Genomic DNA, 20,839 nt, shown 5'->3' with positions numbered 1-20,839 from the left:
CTGAAGTTCAGGGCTGCAAGTCTTACTTTTCTTCTTGGGTTTATAAGTGATTTTTTTTTTTCTTTTTTTTTAAATTAATCATTTCTCTATGGCATATCAACAGATTTTTGTGTTTTCATTTCTCCCTGCTTTGGAACTTCCAAAGTGTCAGGTTTCCTGCAGTTATTTTGTAGTGTATTACAGAATAGATTTTTATTTCAGAATTTTTTTTTTTTATCCTGTAATCCTGTGTGGAAGAACACAATGAGCATTAGGCTGGATTTAAGTGTTGGATGTTTATGTTGGCAGCAGTTGCTTGAGCAGCTTTGAAAGTTATTGTTTTCATATTGATGCCAAGGGGATTCTCTAGCCTCAGATAACAACCTGAAGTCTGACTGCTTGCAGGCAATTAACAAACGCATTAAAATAATAACCCACAGGTGACCATCTGTTGTTGTGGAATACGTCAGAACCGTTACTTTTAGTTGTTAGTTTGAGTTTTGCACTTAAAGTAAAGCTTCAGTATTTGTAAAAGATTTTCAGAACCTCCTTGTTTATTCTTAGATATGGAATTGATTTTCTGAGAATTCAAGCGTTGTATGGTTAATTTAATCCCTATGGAAGGTAGTTTAAAAAACTTCCTTGATGAAATCAATCATTACCCATCTTCCTTCTTCTTTTTCCCAGCCCTCTTCCTGCTCCTCTCTTGTCTCTCATTGCTCTCTGAAAGAACTCAAAACACCGTCAGACAGGTTTTTCTTCCAATGATGACAATGGCAGATAAACTCATATACCTCAGACTCAGTTCTAGTTAGAGGTGTAAAAAATGTTTGAATATAGGTTTGCATTTTACTACTTACTGAGATAGTTGTTTGTGAGATAACAGTTCCTTAAGGCTTACTAAATATTTTTATGCACCAGACTTTGGTAATTTGATGTGACAATTGATGTTTGAGAAATAAATAGCAGTAGGAATGAGAAGCCAAGTGCATTGCAAACTGAGGAACTGCATAGCAAGAAGAATGTGTGCTACCTGGGAGGGGCTGCTTGCTTTTGGGGAGATATGGGAAGATAGGCGTAGGGTGAGCTCTGGAGTGTTACAGCACAGAAAGATGGATCCAGTGAACATCACTGTAAAAATTGTGTGTATGTATATTTTGTGTGCAAGATAGAAACATTGATGTGTCATGTTTTTTAATTGTTAGGGATGGTATGGCAAAATTACTGTGCGGAGGAAAAGTTTAATATCTTTGTATGTGCATTTAATCTATCCAAAAGAGCAAACACTTAAATGTTTTAATGATAAGCAGAGAGTTATTTCACAGTTTAATTACAAGGCAGACTATAAAGATTGTTTCAGTCTGCTTATTGCATTTTTTGCCTTCTCAATTTGTCTTTCAAAATTTTCTAACATAGCTGAGCCAGTCAATACCACTCCACCTATATTTTAATCTGAATTAACTGTGTGCTTATAGTGTCTTTTGTGCTTAAACTCAAGTGAGAAGTTTATCCTGCATCACACACTGTGGGTGTTGTAATTATTTTTTTAATATCAATTTGTGTGCAGAAAGAACATAAAACTTTATTGGACTATGCTGAGTTTAGAGAAAAAAATAGCGTGTTTCTGTAGTGCTTCTCTTGGTCTAGAACTGCAGCTGAAGCACGTGGCTGCGTCAGTTGGTTTGGAGACTTGAAAATAAAGGATTTCCTTCAACTGCTTTGCAATATTCCGCTACTGTTTGAAATGGGGAAAAAAAAAAAAAGTCTTATGTTAAATTGATGTAATTTATATTTAACAAAATAGTGCTTAAATACTGAGTGCTTTGTGCAGTTAGAGAACATTCTGAGCGCATGTAGAATGCCCAAGTGATGGGATCTAGCCTTAACTCACTTTTTGGTTTTATCACAATAATAAATAATTTTTCCTAAGACATGATTCATCTTTGTAGTTAGTATGTTGAGCTTTTATTTGTAGCAATTATGTTTAGTCATTACGATAAAACGTATAATAAAAATGTTGCTAAAGAAGAGTTAAAAACAGCTCTGTTTTCTTTTTATAAGCCACCTGTTGCCTTAGATGCATAAGTACATAAATTCAAACAAAGTGCTCATCACTTGTCAGCCATCAGTGGCAGCATAGAAATTACTTGTGGTGCTTGCTTTGCAAGAAGTTCTTTTGTGTTTGTGACATCAGCTTTGTTTTATACAATTAAAGTATTACACGCTAGAATAATCTAAATTGCAACCACTAAATGGTGATGTAGTTCTTTTTTCATAGAGTTGAATTTGTTTACTGATTGTATGCCGCTATTGACTACTGTTTAACATGACATGTCCCTTTCGCCTTGAACAATCTTTGGAAAAGGTGTTTTTTTGTGTCCTGTTCTTGCCTGCCACCCTGTCCATTCCCTTTCTCTTCTCCATTGTGGAAGGCTTGTCTCGTGCTTTTATTTTTTCTAAACAAGTAGATATAAATGTGTATTAGTCTTCAGTATATATATATATTTTTTTTAGATAGCAAATTAATGGCACATAATGATATTGCAACATAGAGAAGTCTTGCAGTAAAGTGATCTGGGCTGCAGGAGATGTTTAGTTCCATAGGAACAGTTTTTGTCATTAATAGAACAGTTATCGTTTGCGTGCTTTAAAATAAAACCCCATATCAAACCTCAATTTTGATAATACACTTTTTTCCAATTATGACCCCACTGTACTCTATAGATAACTACTAAATGACCTTCCATTGAACATACCTCATCTGTGATGTCTGCTCCTCTGTATATTTTTATTTACGTGTCTTTGCACCTAGAACTGAAGAGAAAGAATTTGTGTATATCTAGGTTATGATTTCCTCATTTTAAGGCGTCTTCCTTGTGGTGAAGCAGATATTCAGTGCTGTAGAAATACATGGGGAAGGTATTGTGTCCTTCTTAAAGTCTGTAGTCTCAAGTAAGGAATATTTTTTGAAATTATATTTTAATTTTTTTGTGTTATTTAATAGTTGGGTGAAATTAGTGTAGATTTTTATATGCTGGTTTTTCTGTATATTATATATTGTATATAATATATATACATATATTATATATATGTATTATATATATAATATATATATTTTATATATATTATATATATATAATATATATATAATATATTATTATATATTATATTATATATATAATATATATAATATAATATAATATATATTATATATATAATATATATATGTATATATATATATATAAAATATATATATATACATATATATGTATATTGTATATAATATGCCTGTCTTGTTCTGTGTACCCTTAGTAAAGGAATAGCATCTCTTCACATTTCCTGTACACTTAATTTAAATCCAAGTCATGGTACCCATGTGAAACAATTAGGTTATAACAAATGTCTACCATTACAGATTTTGAAGTAGAAGTGTTTTATTTTCTGTAGGGAATGCAAGAGAACTGCAAAAATGCCCAGTAATGTGCATGCAGAAGTTACTGGCTGTGCTCAGGCTGTGCCAGGAGGAACATGGGGTGTGGGGCAGGGCTTTGGCTGCTCGGTCCCTTCTTGCTGCTGTGTGAAACCCTGCTGGCTGCTGGCTAGTCCTGGGGCTGCCTTTATTCCTCCTCCTGAGCTGGAGGAACTGAGGCAGGGTGTACAAAGAGTAACTTAAAGCTCATCTTTCCCTTTTGCATAATGTCCTAACTTGCCCTTTTGAGCAGTACTCACTGCAGGTGAAGGAGTGCTTGCTCTAGGGGTCTCCATCCTTTTTCTCAAACCTTCTCCCTCATGTGCTGCTGCTGAAGTGAAATAGATGTGACTTAGAGAGGCTGGAATGCATTGACTGTGTGGCTCTGCTGGGGCAAGGAGACTGTATGACTGCACTGGTTACAACTGAGAAAAAGTCACTGCAACTTGATGCTTGAACTTGAATTTCTTAAAACAAGATGGCACAATTTGGGCAGGCTTCTTGTTTTACTAGTTAAAGCTTTCACTGAGGGAAACAGGAGGGATATGCAATGGTAGTTCAGATAATCCCTCTATCTACAAATAAAAATGGAAGTAGCTTACAGTTGAGAACAATTAGAAGACTGTTCTAGTATTAACTCTGCCATGATGGGACATGAGAAGGTCGTAAACAAAACTTAAAGCCTTACTGAGCGACTATAGTGTAATTGGTTTTCTTTCCCCAATTGGTGGCTCTGATATGGATGTGATTATTTTAACATTTGCATTTCACCGTTATGGTTAAACTGATAAACCATCAACAATAATTTTACTGAGATGAAATTTCTTGCATCTTCATTTTAAGCTACTAGCTAGCTAAATAACTGATTTATACTCTGATCTTTCCTTAAGTTTTCTTCATGATGTTGTTCTTGGAATACATGTTTAAGCAAGCATGAGGAGAGAACAAAAGTGACCTTTTAAAGTACTCTCATGTCCTTTCCAAGGATGTGATTCTTTTATTTTGTCATATGATATTTGCGATTGAAATTCAGCGAATTGCAGTCAAGTTCTGCTCAGTGTGAATAAAGATGCCTAGGTCTGAACATAAGCTAATCAGTACTGTATTTTAAAAACAGAAAACAAACAACCTCCCCTTTCCCTTATTGAGTACTGAATGACATCAATACCTATGCCTTAGAAAAGGAGTAATTTAATTGATCATTTACAAATACATGTTCTTCTTATGTGAAAAGGCAGAATGTTTCCTGGTAGTTGATTCGTCCTGTACTGAAACAAAATAACACCACTACGCTTGCTTAAATAAAATTGTTTTTCTTCCTTGCATATTTTCACTCTGAGTGGTTTTGAGTATTAATGGCATGCAGTTGCATTCTGTGAGTAAATAATTGGAGGCATTTGTTACATGTATGTATTTTCTTTTATACAAAAGCTTTTAACGTCTCACCGTTATTCATAGGAGCTGGAAGGGACAACGTGAGCATGTGTTGGGTGCACGTGCCCCTCCAGCCCAGTCTGCCAGGCAGCTTGTCAAGCATCTTGCTTGCTAAGCCTCAGCGGGGTTTTAGTTATAAACACAAGGAAAGAACATCCAGAATTATGTAATAATTCGGTTTTAGTGAAAGCTTCTGCAAGACACTTCAGAAGATAGGTGCATCATTGTTCTGATCTTCCTGACAGGCTGTGCAGACAGAAATATTTCACAGCTATCCATAGGCTTGTTGTAGAGGGAAATGTTCTTGCTTTGTGTTGAATGAGGGGAATTGGCCCAGTCCAGGAGCATGGTGACAGTCAGTGCGGCCTGGCCAGGATTTTGTGCTGTCTGATTTCCTAGAGCAGTGCTAATATTTTGTTGTAGAATAAGGAAAATGTAACAATTTGTTTGCAAACTTGGTTAGAGACATAAAAACTTTGCTGGAAAGGTTTCTTTTGAGCTATTACAGCTATGGGAAACCAGAATGTTAAATTTGCTGGGATTTAATATGTTGATCCCCAGCTTAACACAGAAAAACTTCTCATCTCACTTGAAAACTAGTGCAGTTTTGGGTTTTTTTTTTCCTGTTTTAAACTTGGTTTTTTGAAAAAATGGCTGTTTTTTGTTTTAGAATGAATGTAATTATGTAGAAGTTCATTATTTCTGCATTATGTGAGCACTGTATGGAAATATTTCCATGTAACTAGAATGAAATATTCAGCATGTTTAAAAAGAAAGAGCCTTTTGGAATCCTTTGGTAAGGGAAAAATTACTCCTGTGATGCAGTTAGAATGCATAAATCAGTCTCATACGTACAGTATGCCCCCAGTTATGATATGGTGATGGAGTGAGCAGACAAGGAAGCAGGACATGTGCATGTCAGTGTAAGGGGGAATGCAGATGGGGAGCGAGGCAGCATTTCCCTGGAATGTAAATGGCACTGAAGGCCCCTCCTAAGAGGGGATGTTGTACTTAATGTTACCAACCAAATAGGGCTGAAATCCAGTAACTGAAAGCACGTTGTGAAGAAACAGACAATTTTAGTAAGGCAGAAAACATTTTGAAGGTTAATAATTGACAAACCACAAAGAAAATTATGTTGTTATCAGGGATCTGATTTTTTTTTTATCAGAATCAAAAGCCCAGTCAAAAGTAATCCATCTTTGGTTCACTCAACCTGCTTTTTCTTAGCTGTACTGCCTATTAGATTCTTTAAAGCAAAGGAGTTTATGTTTGTGTGTATTATTAAATAAAGGATGGAATGGAAGCTTAACAGTCTTATAAGTCTTAGGGAGTTCCTGTCTTCTGCAGTGAGCATCTCTTAAAGCTTCAGAAAATGATTTCATAGAAACAAAGTACTTGAAAAATCAGTGTTGAGTAAACACTAGCTTGTTGGTGATGAAATGTGGCCTCTCTTAATAGCATTGCAGCAGCTATACTTCCCCCCCTTCCTTTTTTAAGTGGGAAAGTCTCCTGTTGACTTATAGTGGATTTCTAACCTTCTTGAAGTTTCTCTGTGAGATTTTTGTGAGCTCTGAACATCAGGGTTTTCCTGCCAAAGGAAAGTGAAAGAATCCGAGATGGATAACATTCACCTTTTCTTTCTGTATTACACTGTATTAGATGATGCTAAATGTTCTTTACTCCTGATCAAACTTAGGTTAGAACGTTTCATTACGTAAAATTATATATATGGTATTCTTTGTCAGGATTGGAAATCAAGGAAAAAAATGAGCAGTGGGGTACATCTTCATGACAAAGTTAAACAGATTAGAAATCATAAGGTTACTGAAAAATAAGATGCAACATCTAAGAGATTTTCTTTTCCATCAGGTTCTTCTACCTGTCAGGTGAAGTGGAGCAGTGGTGCAGTCTGCTAGGGCATGACAGTTACCTGCCCTGTGGTTCACTTCTTACAGCCCTCTTTGTGGTGGTTAAAAGTGCAGGCAATGAGGGGCATGAAACCCATGATCTGGTGGAGGTGTTTGACCCAGAGTGCTGGGGCTGCCTGGAGCAGTAGTGTCAGAGGTAGCTGTGCGCATTCTTAAATGTTGTGTATGCCTTCCTCATATCCATTGTACCTTCCTCATATCCTTTGACATTTGTTTGCTTTTGTCAGCTTGTATTCATCTAATGTGAAGAAAAATCAGTGTTGTAATTCAGCAATTTCTGTTTAGAGAGTCTACAAGCAAGAAACCCTAAAGTAATACCAAATATTGTCCATGCCCAAACTAAATGGTGCGTGATAGCGTTTAGCTTTTGAAGGGGAAAAAAAAATAAAGCAAGGAATCTTGTTAAAATAATTGGATGAAGATTTTAGTATAGATATAAGTTATGATGAAAAAGGACGTGCTTGAAATTGTAGAATAATAAGAAAGGACTGCTAGATGTTTTGAGTGTGGTGATCAGTGTGGAGATCTTCTTTTGGAGAATTTCTTTGAAAGCCAGATTGTTGTAGGATAGGCAGAATGAAAATTCTCTCTAAGGTGATTTTTAGGTTTATTTTATCAAGAGAATAAAATCAGTATCAAACCAGACCTTAAATGAAAGATGCTGCATGCTGGAGCTAGCAACCGAGACAGTATTTTTCAGAGTCTTTTCTGACTGAGTTTAAGAATTTATATCATAGCCTGTTCTAATTTAAAAAAAAAAAAAAAAAAAAAAAAAAAGAAAAAAAAAAAAAAGGTAGGGGATGTTTAAGGCAGTGTTCCGGTGAAGAAGAACATACTGGTATTGATTATTTCTCATTCTGAAATGTTTGGATTTCAGATGCATCTTTTTTTAATTGGGTAGGCGGTGTTTTCAGACACATGCTTCCCTGTGCAAGAGTGCGATTTCTGTGACTTTATTGTTGCACTATACAGGTGTGACATTCGCATGTAGAGGCCTGCAGACCTTCAGAATTTTGAGCAATCCTTTATGTAAGCACTGCTTTTGGATTTCAAAACAAAAACCTCTAGACGGATGTGCATACTGTTGCCAGCTTATAGCCGTTAGGAATGCTGGTGAGATGGGCGCTCTGCCATCTGTTGGGTGGTGGCCGTGTGTTTTGGGGCTTGTGAGCTGTCCTGCTCCAGTCTGAAAGCCCCCAAATTCCTATGGCTGTGTGCCAAACTTTATGGAATGCCTGACCCTTTTATTACTAACCATCAGCGAATTCACGGTTCAATGTATACCCATTTAATAATCGTGAAGTTATGGTGGAAGTTAATGCACCTTTATATGTCCTGTAATTTGAAAAATTTTAATGTTAAATAAAAAAGAAAAATAATGGGAGAAGTATTTATAGAAACAGGTGAATAGTGGTAGGATACAGATAGAGGGTAAAAAATCAAAAGGGATTTTCGTGTGAAAGTATCGATGCATGCATTTTTAGGTTTCTTTAAGTGCTACTCTTAATATGTACTATGAAATAGGATGTAGTAAATAGAAGTTGGGTTTAAAAAGAGCATGGAAAGGGAATTGCTGCTGTTTTTGAATTGTAATTTAACTGGAAAACATAAAACAATTATCTGACAAAGTGTGCAGCTGAGGTGATGCTCGCTGCCAAGCAGAGCACTTAGGAGGACACGGCGTGTGTCTTGGCAGCTGTCTCCTCGCTGAGGCCCATGGCTACAGCTCCGCTGCTTGGCCTGTCAGGAGCCTAGCGCGTGCCGGTGGCTGAATGTGTCTTTCTGCCATGATAATAGCAGAAGTTCTTGCTGAACCTCTGCATAAATGAGGATATAATGTAAGAGGTTGGACGTTTGCAAATGCTGAGCCCTGCTTATGGATGCAACGATCTGCAGTAGCGGTGCTTGTCCTACGTGAACCGTATGGTGACAAGGTGGTCCCTAAACCACTTCCCTAAGCATGCATCCCTTAGCTGGGCATTTTTATTTGGCAAAATACTGCAATTTCAGATCGTTTAGTTGAGGTTTTTAACATTGTCGATAAAAAGGTTTGTAGCAAACTGTTTCTTATGCTACTGTACTTTATAACATCTTTGTCTTTTTCTATCCTTAAGAAAAGTGTTTCTGTAATGTTAATTAGCTAGTAACTGCTGTTTTCGGTGTGCTTTAATTACCGTATGTTGCTTGATTATATGTTATGAAATAAACTTAAGGTTATCCTAGATTGTTAAACGGTGAGCTAATATGTAACTACTATGCTTAAGGTGAGGTTTCTCAGATATGGTGGTAGGGATACTGGGAGGAGAAGTAGCTGGAAATGCAGCCTGGAGTATTTGTAGACAATTTTAAGAATCGCCTCCTCAATTTTAAAATGACTATTTACAAGAAATATCTGGTAAAATACTTTGAATCATAATTGTGCATAATCATAAGAAAGACTGTAAAGATGTAACTCTTGGTTGACTTATGTGTGTATTACTAATAGGCATCCTTTTCTGACAGTCTAATTGTACAATCCAAGATACTTGTTATTTACTATCACTTAAGAATTTTTTTAAAATGCTCCTATTAAATTACATTTAGTAGTAGGTACATTACAAGTAGATAAATTACATACGTGTAGCTCTGACTGTGCGTTACTCTGAGTAACGTTGCAGTGATAGCAGTACTTTTTAATTAGCAAATTTTTAAATAACTTTGTGTTCCTAGGTGGTTTTATAGTCAATTTATGATAGAACAGTGAAGCTTGTACTTAAAGACTGTGATGTTTATTCAACAGTTATTATTAAAAATACCAAAACATTATAGATGATTTAAAGCTTCTGATAATGTAAATTTTGAGGTTTTTTACGTATTAAAATGAAAAAGTTGAAAAAGTGTTTTTGAGCAGAATTTTTGATATTGTTAAATTTATTCTATAATTACTTTATCTCCTGTAGGAAGTTATTTAAAATAATTTTTATATTAACCACTGATATAACTGATCTAACACTGAAAACCACTATGAATTTCAATATTGCTCTCGTGCTTTAATCTCTGGTCTTTGCAGGCAGAGGTGCTTTAAATACTCTAAAAGGGCTCTTTTCCCTCGTGTTTCTTTCTCACATTGCTGGAATAGAATCAGTAGTTGTTTCAGTTAGTTGTACACAGAAATAAACAGCTTACAGTTTTAGCTGATGGATGACTTCATTTTCTTCTCTATATCTCAAATTTTAGCTTTATTCCTAGTTAAATGTTGTGCTTATGTTAACATCCCTTCATTTCTTCAAGATCTTCAATGTAGGAAGCTATATAATTCAAGTCATGAGCTAGCTTTGAAAATGCAGTGTATGTATGAAGACAAATTCTGTGCTGTGCCTGTTTTTTCTCCGGAGATTTTATCATTTCTTTTAAAGAAATGTTTTCAAACCAACTTCTCAAAAGATACAGGCTCTATATAAACCACTGGTTAATAAGTTGTTATATTTTAAGATCTTCTTGTTGGTTTGTTTTTGTGTTTTAATTTTTTCTTGAAGAGTCAAAGTAGAGTAGCAGTATGGCCAAACAATCTCAGTACACAGAAGGGTAAGGTCGGCTGGGGGTTGAGTGGTAGTTTTTTTCCCTGTAGCATAGTAAAATAGGGCATTTTAAGTGCTGTAAGAAAGGATAAGAATTGTGGATGCTGTCTCAGTTAACTAACTGCTTAGGAACTCTGAATATGCACTTCTTTGATCTTAGAAAATAATAGCATTAAGTGTTCTTACCTCCACAAATATAGTAAGGGAAATTAACAGCTATGCTAGACTTTATTTTACTGTTTATAATAGACCACTGGAGCTTTGATACAGGTGGATCCTTATGCTGCTTATTTTTAAAGTAATACCTATTGCCATAGTTGCTGTCTTAAGTCTCTCTGCCAAGCCATTAAGTAGTGATTATATATATATATTGTTTACCAACTAAACTTACTGCAGATCCTTTTAAATACTATCGTTGGCAATTTTTTATATGGAAAGCTGTAAGTCTCTGGAATTCTGTAGCCACCAGATATCTCATGTCTGTGCACTTAGTGATTTTTCAGTACAGCATTTTGATGCTTTGTACTTCGTTGACTATGTAGTTGCAAGAATAAGGTATTTCTAGAGTTAACCTTACAGGGTTGCATTTGGGTGTAGTAAAGAGCATCTTTTGTCTTTGGGAAAAGGAAGAAATTTTACAGAGTGCTGTTACTAAGATGATAAAGTATAACTGAGATTTTAGAACATTTGAATTTGCCTTCAATCTCAGGTTGATTAAAAAATATAAATGAAAAGACTTAAAGCTGCTGTATTCCTAATAGCACTTGTGATTATTTAACATTTAAGTGATTGAAAATGTTTCTTTCAACAGAAAGAATTGGGTTTGGGAATTGGGAACAGGCAGGGAAAAAACTTTAAATCTCCCTCTTATTATGATTATCAAACTGAGCTTTGTTTCAAGATCCTAACTGATGCTATGCTTTCATAATTTAATTGATATTTATTTTCTCAGTCTTAGCTGATTTGATTTTGTTAGAAGGTGTCTGTGACAAACTGGATCCATCAATAAGTAACTTACTTACAGCATTATTGTACTCAGTCGTGAGAAGTTTAATTGCAGTTTGCTTCCATCATTTTTCATGACAGCTGTTGAAAATAATGTGATAAGATTGGATTTATAGCGACTTTAGGAAGCAGATATTTGTTCAAAAGCAGTCGGGGAGTGCAAAGATCCATGCCAATATTCAGAATTCATATTTCCCTTGAATGGAAGGTTGTGATAAAATGGTACATGGTGTGTTTTCATTGCCTGTTGAAAGACTTTCATGCAGTTAAAATAAGCATTTTGATGGTGGTTGAATTAAGAGTTTTTGTCAGTCTCTTCTCATCATGGATGATTAGACTAAAACGTCTGCTTGTCTTGACTTGAGATCACCACAGCTTCAGATAACATGCTTTGTGATTGAAGGTCGAAATATTTTGAATTCTAATAGGCTGCCAGATGAATTGCTTGAAATAGACTGTAAAATTTCAAGGCTTCCTTTTCCATCTGCTGTGAAAAGAACCATTGGGAATGGTTGAGCTTGATGATCATAGAATTACGGGATGGTGATTCTAAAACCCTCAAAGGGAAGTTGCTATGGAGATCTAGTTCCAAACTGTGAAATGATTCACCTCTGAAAGACTTCAGGGTCTGAGAAGCTGAACACATCATTGTTCAGGTGGTCATTGGTTAGGAAATTGCTGGTGCCTGTGTAATCAGCACTCCTGTGGTAGTTAACGATCTAAAAAGGTTTGTTCTGAATGATGTGGGACAACAGCAATGTGCATAAGATGGCTTCTCTCAATCATAGTTTGCTCAGCCTGGTGCTTGTAAAAATACAGTGAGCTAAATGGCAGAGAAATGAACTGCTTCGTTGGGGAAGTCTTTTAAAAACAACATTTTTTCCTGTGATGGGTTTGACATTTGAAGCAAACGGAGAACTGTTTCAGCTTCAAAAGTGGTGTTTAGATGTTGCAGAAGTATCACGTTTATATATTTATTTTGCAGGGAGCAGAATGGCGGGGCTGTGTATTTGTGATTGTTTGCAGATTAAAGGAGCAGGGCTCCTTTGGGAAGGAGGGGGATTTATACCGATTCACGCCTTGGGAGCATAACGAAGAAGGGTCATTATACTGATATTTCTCCCATCCGTTTTCGGGCCTACCAACTGTTCTGCTTAAACACCTACAGAAAATAAGTAGCACTCCCTATGTCCAGGATTAAAACTAATCAAAGTGTATGTTTTCCTTCATGGTTTTTAACTTCAGTGAGGCTCTTTAGGATAGCATAAGGAAATTAACAGAAACTGCTTGCCACATACGTGCATAGAGCAGTGTGATTGCCAAACATGGCTAAAATCGGTGAGCCGATTCTGAAATTCCTCGACAACTTAAAAGTACACAAATATTTAATGTGCTTTTTCAAGAAAGGCAGAAGGTATGTGCTCAGTGTACAAGTAATTACCGTCTGGAGTTATCTCACTCTACATAAAATATGTTTGAACATATGAGATTCAGGTAGTAAGAGAAATTTGTTATATTCACTGCACATCTGTTCAATATCATCTCTTATCATAGGTTCTCTTAATGGAATTGTGCAAAGGCAATGCCACTGGCTACTAGAGGGTGCCAGATAGTTGCAGAACTGATATGTTCCACAACGTAGTTCTTGTTGAAATAAAGGCTTACTAAGAAGAAAAGCAAATCCTTGAGTGTTCAGGATTTCTTCTCTAAAATAATGTACAAAAAAGTGAGTTTTTCACTTTTTTTCACTTTCTGTGGAGTAAGTCTATACAAGTAATACGCTTAGTTTTGTTGAAAAGTTGTCATTGTATATGAAAAATACAAGGACTCTCTGAACCAGCCAATGATTTTTTGTTTGTTTTCAATTCTGTTTCAATTTTGTTTGTTTCAATTCTGTTAATATAAACGAAGTAGGCAGAACTCTGAAAATTAAATTTGGTATACAATAGAGATATCTGGATGAATTGTCTTAACATTACATTATGTATTATGTTCTGAACGTGGACTGGAATGTCCAGAAGGAAGGGGTGTATGATTAGGCACATTTTTATACAGTAAACTTAATGATAAATGTTTTGCTTTTTTTTTTTTTTTTTTAATGGCAATTTTTGCTTGCTCAAATCTTCATCACCCGTCATTTTTATTAAAATTTAATTGGCCTTTCCTTAGGTTATGTTTACTCCTCTTCCCTTCCATTGTGTACAAAGATCTTCAAAAGATGAACATTCAGATAAGTAGAATGAAGTTTTTTGTCAGCATGTCATAAATTGAGCTTGCAACTTCTTATAAATGCTGTACTTAAAAAAAAAAAAAAAAAAAAAAAAAAAAGGCAGCTACTCTGTTTATAGACTACTCATTGTTTGCTTACAGGCTGTGCTAAATTCTGTAATTTTTTTGATAGCATTTTGTAATGCACTGCATGAAAGTTTGACACTTCTGTAGTACTCTTGTTTTATTGTAACAACAGTATAATTTTAAGTTTCAGAATATTTGGGAACTGCTTAGATAACAAAGCTCTTGTAGCTGAAATTTTTTCCTTACTGAGTTTTGTCTAGGTATTTATGTAACTTAAGATTACTTCAAATGTTTTTCAAGAGAAGTTGCTTCATTTGAAATAATTTTTCAGTAATTCTTTATACTTTTCTCTGTGGGTTCCAGGAGGTTTGTAATTTTATGTTCTGTGCTGGAATGAGCTGTTCATTCTCTATTCATTATGTTACAAAGAGTAATAACACTCCAACATGTTGAGGACTGCAGAACTGCATGGACTTTGCAGTGTTAAGGATCCAAAGTGCTTTGGTAGGAGTCATGATAACCGCTATGTGGTGCTGTACCAAACCCAACAGGAACTTGAAGGCTCAAGTGCTTTTAGATATCTGTATGATTGGTAAAAATCAGTCTGTGACCCAAATGAACCACCCATGGGTAAGTAGAATATATATCTGGTCGTTTGAGGATAAATAGAGTTGCCCTGTGGGTTTCTGCTGATGGTTGCTTGTAGGTGTTTGTGACTTACCTAGTGATGTTGTCTTAAAAATGCAATCGTTAGTAATTAGATGTTGTTATGGTGACTCCCAGGAATTCCAGTTCAGCCCGTGTAGAGATTGACATATTCGTACAGAGAAGTCCTAAGAGACTGACCTTCAGTCAGCAAAAGTGCATAACATGTATCATGGAGGTGATGGTGGCGAAGGTAATGCGAATGTGCACGTAGGAACCATTTTTTGTACCAGTCAAAAATATGCGCGTTCCACTCTGTTCTTGAGTAGAAACACTGTCTTCTGTAAAAGGTCTGGAAATGTGGCTCCCAGAGATGGATAGGAAGCTGTCCAAAGGTTTGTAGGAGGACCTTTCCAATTGTGCTGGGTTTTTTAGGTTTTTTTTTTTTTTGTTTTTTGTTTTTTTTTTTTTTTTGGATGATGCTGTTGTGTGAATGCTGAGTAGGGAGGGTGACACTGCGGAGACTCTCCCTTGTTACTGTTTATTTTTCTTGTCAAGACTTTAACTCACAGAGAAATGAAATGTTGCTGAGCTCAGGCTGACAAGAGTACTCATCAAACATTAGCATTCTTCAGTCTTTTTGTTTTTTTTTTTTGGAAATTTTGCAGCGATCTAGGCTAGATTCCAGGCTTCCCTTGTTCTGATTAACACAGTCATGTTTTGGAAAACTATGAGCAGAGTCTATTTTTTTCTATAGACTCCTCTTAATTTGTGTGGTGTGACATCTATCTCACAGTTTTACTTCGAGTGCTGCCTTTCCTAGAGTCTTATAACAATGAATCCATGCAAATTACTGCATGATGTGATCTTGAACAAAGTGTCTTGCAACGTGCTTGTCCCAAACATTACTTGGTGGACGGTGCAGTGATAGTATTTCAAATATGTGATCAAGGGCTATAAGAGTGAGCCCTCCGCAAATAGAGACACGAAGGGCTCAAAGATTATTCCTTCAGCTTTCAAATAATGTTCTTTACCCAGTGTGACCAAGTTGATAGCAAATCTCAGCAGGTAGAAGGATTTGCCTGTGGAGTGTTGACTACATCCCGGTGGTGCTAGGATGAAAGAGCAATGGCAAGTAAACACATTTTACATCAGAAATAGATCACTAATATTTGTCACAGGTTTCCTAGGATATGGCCTCTGGAGCAGGTTTTTATAGATAAGCTCGGTGGAACTACTTTCTTGGTAACAACTTTTTTTCTGTTAAAGTTGCTTCCATTAAGAACCAAATTCTGGTTTCTTCTGCAAACTTACACATCCTTAAGTGAATTGCTTTGCTTCAAGTATTCCTCTGGAGGTTGTAATTCTCGTCCCTGACTCAGTGAAGTACCTACTTACAAGTACTTTTATGCAAATATAAATTCTTTGTGTGCTCAAGAAGTTGATACTGCAGTCATTTATAATCCTGTATTGCTGCTACATGCTCTCATTGTGTGTGTGCCTGTGCAGAAATAGGCTTGCCTTTTTTTGATACTCCCAATAGGTCTGATATTGAAAGGACTGCTATTCAACTGTGATTTCAGACTTTGGGGAGGGGGTCTAACTTTGCACCCCCCTGACTGGCGCAGTATTAGGGCTCAGCAGGGGAAATGTAGCCGCTTGTCTTTTGTTATGGGTAAGTAATGAATTATATGAAGTAATGAATAATACGGTCCTAATACCGTACCAGCCGGGAGAGCCTAAAGCAGCTGCTTTTACTGTCCCGTGTCTGTACAGACATACGGTGTGTATAAACTATAACCTTGTGTTCAAAGTAATTAATGCTACGGCTAATATTCTGAACTGTTTTTCTGTTACTGGAAATCAGCTGAACTTGAGAATAAAAACAAGTGTTTTTAATAGAAATTAAAACCTATTCTTGTGTTTCTGCGGTGCAGGTAAAACAAAATAATTATTGCTACAGTGTCTGCTTGCATTTTAAATAAATTTATACATATTATTTTTTACAAAAATGTAGTTAACTTTAAAATATGTAAGTTTTCTTGTCATTTAGGGTTCTGTGAAGCTGATCATCAAGAGGGTTGCAAATCATTGGCGGTTTCTATTTTCAGAGTTCCACATCCCAGAGTAATTTGCTTTAATTTCACCCAATTTAACCTATACTTCACACCATCACTATTCAGCTTTAATAGCTATGTTCTATGCATAAGAAAGGCAGATAAATGTCCACAATTAGACTGTGAGTGATTACAACTAGTTAGGGCTTTATGATGACAAAACTTAAAGGGCTGTGGCACAAAACAAAGCCACAGAAGATATCTGAAATTCTTTCTTCAGAAGTCAAGGTTTACTACAGCATTTTAAGTTTTTTTTGTAGTTGATTTTGCTTATGTTGAAGATGTAGGCAGGTGCATCTTCAACTCAAAATTGCTCTGCTTAAGGAATATTAGGTTTGTGTTACAGGTGATTAATTTTACTTGAAATTAGCTTGCAAGGGAAAACATGCTGAACGTACTTTATTTGTTGGTTCTTTATTAATGCATGTTGCATTTAAGAATCCGTGAAGTATTTTGACTAAGTGTTCTTTTGCCCTTCTAATTGTATGCATAGTAAAATGTAACGCCAAGGAAGTTTAATAATGTTAAATGTACCTCTGTTAGAAATGGTGGTATCTTCTTTACCATTAAAGTCTTCATAATAATGAGGATAATGTCAGACAAACTAAAATACAGATATTACTTACATCTTCGTGTTTTTGACATCTGTGGTCTTGTTTTGTTTGATAGTTCAAAAAAATATTCTGCTTCTAAGCCCCCACTCAAGGTACTCAGTTTTGTTTCATTTTGTTCACTCCTCAGTTCCTACCCCAGTGAAATGCTGGATAGGTATTACTGCTCATTTATTTCAGGGCTTATAACAGGGTACATATCTATATTGTGATGTATGTACCGTGATGAACAAGTCTTTTTGATAATAGTCATTGAATGTATGCTTGCAAGGAAGTGCAAGTATCAATTATTCTCTTGATCAGTTTTTTGGTGGTGTTATTAAACATTCTTTTATAGCTTACTGATAAAAAAAGACTGGTCGTTATCCTAAATACTGATGGGAGTTTCAGCTTGTGATGCAGTTCAGATTCTGATCAAGTTATGAATATCCCTCTTAATTATAACATAGCATAAACCAATGTAGTTACCTGCCTTTCACAGATGAACAAAAGTCAACAAAATGCTGTTATGTGGAACTTAATATTTGCCAAATATTTTGTTCAATTTTGTTTTAAGGATAAGAGTAATTAAAGAAATGAAGCAACTGACATATCAAGTATAAATTAATCTTGTAGATATTAATTAATTTCCATAATTGCAATTAGAACTGGAATAAAACATGTCTTGTAGTATTCTCTTGATTTGTACGTTAGCATTTTAGTAGCAGGTTGGAGCAAATAGGAACAATAAAGTTCAGGCTATGGGCAGCTTTGTTTTTGCATCAAACTAGTTTGATATGCTATATCATAAAACTTTCAGTCCAATCAGCAACTACATTTAAATACTGCAAATTGTGGCAGCAAAACAATAATTCTGCTGATTAGCCCCTTTCCATTTCTTGTAAGTGAGCTGTTTATGCTGTTGAGTACCTTTTGAAAAAAGAAAAAGCCAAAACAGCCTTGATTAGTCAAGGAGTAATTGGATGACTTGATTTTAGCAAGAGAATGAATTGGTTGATGATAGCCTGTAACTAAGTGTAGTGGTTCTGTTCAGATGAATACATAACATACAGTCATCAGATCTTGACAGGTATAACATAAGCAATGCAAAAATCTTGGGAGGCTGAGAGGTAAATTTTGTCAAAGAATTTTGAAGCTGATTCTTGAAAGAAATGGAAAGAAACGTGCATGCCATTAGATGATACTGTTGAAAATGTGACTGCTATTACTTCTGAGCCGTATACATATTTATCTGTTATTACTTTTGCATGTGAAGAAGAGATGAGGCAGCCTGTGGCCTCGCTGCTGCCAGGACCTGGCAGTTAGGCAGATCCTATGCCTCATCGCTACAAAACCAGTCTGGCTTCCACATCTCCAGGCAGACATCCTATTTTCCCATCCTTAGTTGTCCCGTGTCACTTGGAAGCAGAGCACAGAACCAGCTGTTGCTGCATTACTTCTTTTACATGTCTTTACAACTATTTTTTCCTTCCTAGTATTACATTTAAACACCTGTAAATAAATGTCATCACTAACTGGGTACTCCAAAGAGATCTGTCCTTGCAAAACTCCCTAGCTGTTGGAAAAGGATCTGTACTGCTTGATGGCACGGTGGGCCCAGCCAGCCCAAACAAAACAACCAGGGATAAGTCCCTGCAACTGAGCAATCCTTTATGCGTACGCCTGCTGGCAGCTGAAAAGGGTGCTGGGTAGCTGGCAGTGGGGGTTTCCAAGCTCCCACTTTCTAGTAGCTTTGTAGTTAAGCTTAGTATAGTCCTTTATAAAATCCTTGCCTTGTTTGGGTAGTGGTTTCTGCACGCCACTAAAATATTATGGGAATTTACCACAGGAGACTTGCTTACAGCAAACTTCATGTTTTCAACTCTATGGGTCTTGTTCTTTTACACCAAAGGAAGTGGAAGGGGTTTGCCTTTCAAGCTCAAATGCAGATTCATTGTTTTTTTCTGGGGATATTTTGAAAAAAGGTTCCTTGCTAGGATAACTGAAGAAAGAGGTGAATATCTTCAACTTAATTTGAAAAGCTGATAAAGCTTTAATAAAAATATACCTCCGGTGGGGCACACTAGACACCAGAGAACTCATAATCCATTCCACAAATTACTGATTATAGTTTCCCATGTATCTTCCTATATGGCTGTGTGTTTAGCTTTGATCAATGTTCTGTTCTTACTCACATAGTTCAGACTTTCTAGAATTGCTTCCTTCCATCCTGTCCACTCTGCCCTTCTCATTATAAATGCATTTGGAGAAGAAGATCACTGTTATTTTGGGATTGTTTATTTTCTTCCTCTCGAAGGTTTCAATTAGGGCTTTTAATTTTTTGAGATGTTTCTTTTGAAACTTTCTCAAGCAAACCTATTTTATGCACTTATTTTTTGCTACCTCTGAGGTAAACCAGTTCTTTTCCTTTGTGGAAGACAATACTGGTATTTCCCAGAGAGTATAAAACCGTTTGAAGCAGACTTAAATTCCTAGCTGCTGTTATTCGCTTTGGGAGCCAGCTTCCTTAAAACCCAAACAGTCCATTCACTTTTTATTTTTATGTTTTAAATATGACATCTTGAGACACAGAGCTTTTCTCCTGACTCTTACAGTGTTTTTTTTTTTTTTTTAAGACCACCAAATGCAGCAGAAAGATGTGAACAACTTGAGAACGTGTTATTTAGATGGCAGTGTACACTTTTTTCTTAATACAAGGATGAAATATGAACTTTCTCCTTTTTTAGCCAGCTGAATACTCTTTATCTGCTGAGAAAGCCGGGCTGGTAGAAGAGTTTTTGATTGGTGTGGTTACATATTTTTTTTTATTATTATTCAGTAATTTCCTTGTGAATCCAAACAGATCTGTAGAATGATATTTTCTTGTTTGTATGCACCCAGACATCCCATGTCCCATTGCAGACTGCTGTGCACAAACAGGGTTTATGGAAGATGACTATTATGTGCCTTGTTCTTCGCTTTGTACTGGTATGAGTTAGTGTGGCAGGTTTTCTTTTGACAGAGCAGCCTGTTCTCCCATTGCAGCCAGCCTCGGGATTGCATCTGTTGCAGAGGTGCTTTTCTTTGTATCAGGGGACTCTGGGATCATTCTTGGAGAGTGACAGCTGATGGGCAAGGAGGGAGCTTCCCCTCACTGCTGTTTTAAAGGCTTTTTGTGTATTTGTCTGAAAATGATTTGATGTTTGAATGCCAGCAACATTTCAAGCCTGTGTATAGTCTGTTTTGATGGTGAAATCTTTATTGCTAAAAACCACTATTTTCAGTAAGTTAGGAAGGAAACTGAAGTTTAAGATACATGTGACAATGAAGAATATTAGCTGCCTGTCAGTTAAGGAGTTGTTTGTAGTTTAGCTTTTTTCTAATGGGTAGTACAAAAATTGCCTTTATTTCCTTGCAAAAAGCAGTTCATTTTCATTTTGGTAATATTTATATACAGTTCTCATAATGACTTATTTCTGAGATACATATTTAACGTTACAGGTTAAGTGCACAAATACTCTGAAAATGGTTCTAGGAATAAGTAATAAACTGTTCATATTTTTGTTTTTAAAATATTTATAGATTTTTTTAAATGCTTTTTATTTGATAATTTAAACCCTAGTTGAATTATGTTGCCATGTTGTCTTCAGAAGGGCATGAAGTCAGCACACATGCTTCAGTAATATCTGGTTGTTTTACCCTTATGTTTCCAGTTGGCAATTTGAAATTATGGCTTCAACTGCACTTTAAATATGTGATAATAGCATGTGTTTCTAATAAGGGCCAGCACCATTTTGTTCAGATAGTGTGAATGGTT

General features: G+C 36.0%; 1 protein-coding gene across 2 annotated transcripts in view; it reads left to right on the top strand.

Moving 5' to 3' along the window:
• The window catches only part of OLA1 (Obg like ATPase 1), a gene marked incomplete at its 5' end in the record, with an annotated part of 85,518 nt that overhangs the window by 14,961 nt on the left and 49,718 nt on the right, over positions 1–20,839 (top strand). The gene's annotated exons all lie outside the window — the stretch shown is intronic.

Source organism: Tetrao urogallus (genome assembly GCF_951394365.1).
Source record: "Tetrao urogallus genome assembly, chromosome: 8".
NCBI lineage: Eukaryota > Metazoa > Chordata > Aves > Galliformes > Phasianidae > Tetrao > Tetrao urogallus.
This window is presented reverse-complemented; position numbering and strand designations above follow the sequence as displayed.